The sequence below is a fragment of the Mus caroli genome, unplaced genomic scaffold (genome assembly GCF_900094665.2).
Source record: "Mus caroli unplaced genomic scaffold, CAROLI_EIJ_v1.1 scaffold_11791_1, whole genome shotgun sequence".
Classification (NCBI taxonomy): Eukaryota; Metazoa; Chordata; class Mammalia; order Rodentia; family Muridae; genus Mus; species Mus caroli.
In genome coordinates this window covers 1,842-6,997 of record NW_018390862.1, presented here as the reverse complement: position 1 = coordinate 6,997, position 5,156 = coordinate 1,842, and the positions used below count along the sequence as shown (strand labels likewise).

Sequence of the window (5,156 nt, the reverse complement as noted above, 5' to 3'; positions counted from 1 at the left end):
TCATCACAGCTCCAAACTTTGTCTCTGTAACTCCTTCCGTGGGTGTCTAAGTTGCCCTCTTGAGAACAGCTTCTCATCCACATGAAGTTCATTTGTTCTCCTAGATTTTTCTCTAATGTTATTTCAAAATTTATTCAATAATTAAAAGAAATATTGGCCATTAATCTGACACCGATAATAAGCCTAACATGTGACTGAACATTTGTATAATCAGATGAAAATATTATTCTGATAAAAGAATATGAAGCCTTGAAGTCTTTTTCTACATTCAGTGTCAACTCCAGAATGGAAGGAGGGGCTCATTTGAAGACTATTTTTAAAAAGTCAAAGTATATATACATATATATATATTCACAAGTATATATAGAGAGCATAAGTATATATATATATGTATGTATATATGTATATGTATATACTTGTGTGTGTTCATAAGTATATAGAGAGAGTATAAGTGTATATATGTATGTATGTGTATATATGTATATATGTATATATATATATATATATATAATGTTATATATGTAATCAGATATAGTAGACTAACACATACACAAATATTTCAATCATGTATTTATGTCCACCTGGTTTGGAGACCAAAATAAGATAACCTTTTTTATAAAGGCATTTAGATGCATGCTCATAAAGTAATCATTGGCACACAATAGAATACAGGCAATGATGCAGTCTCTTTATATATAGCTCTTGCCACAGGTGGTAATTGTGAATTTAAGGCAGATGATGAGACTTCTTTCAACAGATGATATCCACAAAAACTTAAGATTGACTCCAGTCCCTCTCATTGTCTAGCATTGTGAACTGGAGTCTGATGTAGTAAAGCTAAACTAAACTGTGACACATTTGAAATTATTAAAATAGTGATTGGCACTATAATTAATTTTCAGTAGTTCTTAATGTTACAGGGGGAAGAATAGGATACAACCCCACAGTTTGTGTACACAGCTAAATACATCTAATATATAACTTTGGAGCAGGTATTAAAGTTAATGACTTACCTAAAATCAGAAATATTATAAATTTGGTCAATAGGTCCCTCAACTGCTGCAAGGAAAAAGACAGTCAATTCTCAAATCTCCATCATTATCTTCATTATTCTTTATCTTCCAAAAGCAAATGGGTTCAGTTAAATGGCACAAGATGAGAGAAAACTTCAGGAGCAAAAAGGATAGAATGAAAACACATAGCTTCTTCATGTTTGCTAGGATCTAAGATGGAGGAGTTGTGAAATCCGTTTCTTCTGCAGACAAACATCACACACACACATACAACTATGTGTTTGTTTTATGGCTACTGCTCTCTGAAGATCCACTTACTTATATTCAACAGTTCCTTTCTATTCATTCAATGTCATTTTCCCTGGATACATTGGAAAAAATCTGGCCTCAAGCTCTACATCTGAGGTCTGAAAACTTTTGATCAAAACTTTTCTGAAAACATGTCATGAAGATCATGTTTTCCATCCTCAGGTGCCATGATTTCATTCATATCCATGACATAATTCTTCCCAGGGATAATCTTCCCTGGACAGCTTGGAGCAGACCATGTGTCAACAGCCATATGTATAAACACAATGGATTTTATCAGAAACTCCATAGTAAGAAAAGAGTTGTGAAGGTCATAAATGTTCCATATCATTCAGACTTTGAGTTGAATCATGGGACATCATGCCTTCCATTTTACAGTGTAGGGAAGGGCAGTCTGACATGCAGCATTGAGGAAGGAGTTGAGTGTTCTCACTGCTATTCATATACTATTATATACTAGTCATGTTTACAAAATCTCCTTAACCTTCCTGTGATTCTTGTCATCTGGAGAACACGTCATTATGCTAAATCCAATAATGCCTGGAATTATAGACTCAACACCCATCCTGTCCTACATCAGTACCTGTGTGGACATTCACTGTGTTCCTTTGCTGATTTCTTGCCTGATAATTGGTCCCTGACACTCAGTGCCATTTGATGAAACATTTCTTTAGTTGATGTTTTTTCACACTTTATTAATATGATTAAGAACAATTTTATGCATTTACTCAAAGGAATGAAAGAATTTAGGTGTCATTTAGGAGAGTGAATTTTATTGCTAATGTTAGTATATACCTTATATTTTTCATTCATGTCTATTTGGTATTTGTTTTGAAATAGTTCTGTTTTGGCTTGCCCATTATGCTAATTTATATAAGTTGGATAGATTAATATGAGTGAAATGGATGATGCATTGAATTTGACTTGTATTTTTTGGACTACCTTATATTTTTTTCCCATGATATCCACACTGAATTAACTGGAGTTTTAAACTCCACTTTTGAAATGGTTGCTTTATCACTGGTTTATAATAAAACCTTGCTATGGACTTTATTTTACTAACTTACTTACTATGAATAAGAATTTGCTTCATAGTTTGGATAAATTATGACTGTCGGTTTAAAGAGTTTTCAGTAGTTTTTCAGACCTACAGATTGGGTAAATTGAGTATCTTGTTGTGATAGTCTCTACTTTTTGTATACTTGGTGGTAATTCGAACGTCTATCTGATTTAAGGCTCCTGAAACAAACAGAACTGGAGGTCTGTAAACAGACATCCTAAGCATACCCATCAGATTATGATCCACACCAGGATCAACAATTTACACGTCCCCCACAATACCCATTACTATAAGGACATCCATGGACAAAACATTCCAGATGGGTAAAGATCATCAAAAGAACAAAATTAACAATAGGCAAGAATAGATAACACCTCCAAAGAGACCTGAGCTAATACAGTAAGCTTTGGATATCATGAAATATAGGAAAATGACTTTAATGCAATATTGTAAAGGTGATAGAGGCCAGTAAATAGGAAATGAATAAATCTCTTAAAGAAATAAAGGAAAATACAACCAAACAGATAGAGGTCTTTAAAGAGGAAACAAATGATCCCTAAAGCTATACAGAAACAATACAACTAAACACGGGGAGGAAGTGAATAAATCTCTTCAGGACCTGAATGTCAAAATCCTGGGGACTGAAAACCCCAGTAATAGAACAGGAACAACAGAAGCTGCCATCACCAACAGAATACATTATATGGAAGACAGAGTCTTAGGCATAGAATATACAATAGAAGGAATTGATCCTTTCTGGTTTCTGTCTTGGCCTGGTGCTGATCCTTTGCCACAGCACTCCTTACCAAAATACCACTGGGAGGCAGCATGTTTTCCAGGAGTGCTGACAAGCTGTGAATAAAGGTAAGACTGCTACTTCCATTCAGACCTGCCTGGGGCCCTCAGGTCACAAGAACCAAGGAGCAGCCTTGGACAGGATTCTTCACGTTTCCATCTGTGCCAGGAACTGATCCTGTGCCACAGTGCATGGATCAGTGATTTGTGTATGGATCATACACAAATACCATAGGTAGAGAGCTGGTCTCTAAGGAGTGCTGACTCACCTGTGAGCACAGGTAAGACCACTACTTCTGCTCAAATTCCTGGCCTAATAGAGACCCACCTAGAGTCATCAGGAACCAAGGTACAGCCCAGGACAGGATCCTTGTTGTTTCAGTCTGCATCAGAGCTGACCCTCTGCCACAGCTGTCCATACTCAAAATCCTCTGAGAGAGAACTGGTCTCCCAAGAGTTGTGACACACAGGCTTACAGAAGGGACAAGCCACACCCAGAGTCAGCAAGACCAGCTATCACCAGAGATTACCAGATGGCAAGAGGCAAGGGCAAGAACCTAAGCAACAGAAACCAAGGCTACTTGGCATTATCAGACCCCAGTTCTCCCACCACAGTAAGTCTTGGAAACCCGAGCACACAAGAAACATAACAAACTGATTTAAAATTATATTTCATGATGATGATGATAAAGGACTATAAGTAGGATATAATAATTCTCTTGGAAAAATACAGTTGAACACAGGGATTGAACTCGTTAAAGAGGAAACACACAAAAAAAAAATCCTTAAAGTATTGCAGTTAATCACAATGAAACAGGTAAAGGAAATGAACAAAACCATCCAGAATCTAAAATTGGAGATAGAAACACTAAAGACATCACAAAGGGAAGACTTAGAAAACCTAGGAAAGAGATGAGGGGTCATAGATGCAAGCATCTACAGCAAAATACAAGAGATAGAAGAGAGAATTTCAGGTGCAAAAGATAGCATAGAAAACATTGATATGACTGTCAAAGAAAATGCAAAATGCAAAAAGCTCCTAATTCAAAACATCCAGGAACTCCAGGACACATTGAGAAGACCAAACTTAAGGATAAGAGGTATACAAGAGAGTGAAGATTCCCAACATTATAGGTCAGTACTCACCTTCAACAATATTATAGAAGAAAACTTCCCTAACCTAATGAAAGAGATGCCTATAAACATAAATCGATTTTTCTGGTTCACCACTGAACCAGAAAAGAAATTCTTTCTGTCACATAATAATCAAAACACCCAATGCACAAAACAAAGAGGAATGTTAAAAGCAGTATAGGAAAAAAAATCAAGTTACATAGAAAGGCAGACCTATCATTATTAAACCAGACTTCTCACCAGAGACTATGAAAGTTTGAAGATCTTGGGCAGGTGTCATAGAGAGCCTAAGAGAACTCAAATGCCAGCCCAGGCTACTATACCCAGCAAAACTCTCAATTTCCATAGACGGAGAAACCAAGATATTCCATGATAAAACCAAATTTACACAACATCTTTCCACAAATCCAGCCCTACAAAGGATAATAAGTGGAAAATACCAAAACAAGGAGGAGGGAAACTGTACCCTAGAAAAAGCAAGAAAGTAATCTTTTTCAACAAACCCAAAAGAAGATAGTCATACACCACACAAACATAAATTTGAAATTAAATGTAACAGGAAGCAACAATCACTATTCCTTAATATCTCTTAATCTCAATGGATTCAGCTCCCCAATAAAAAGACATAGACTAAGAGACTGGATACATAAACAGGGCTCAACATTTTACTGCATACAGGAAACACATTTCAGTGTCAACGAAAGACACCATCTCAGAGTAAAGGGTTATAAAAGAATTTTCCAAGCAGATGGTCCCAAGAATCAAGTTGGAGTAGCCATTCTAATATCAAATAAAAGCAACTTTCAATGAAAGTTATCAAAAAGGGTAAAAAAGGACAATTTGTA

The 5,156-nt window shown here is 36.0% G+C and overlaps 1 pseudogene; it reads right to left on the bottom strand.

Moving 5' to 3' along the window:
* Positions 1–1,211, bottom strand: part of LOC110288874 — a 17,319-nt pseudogene extending 16,108 nt beyond the window's left edge.
* Positions 1,212–5,156: the final 3,945 nt, after the last annotated feature.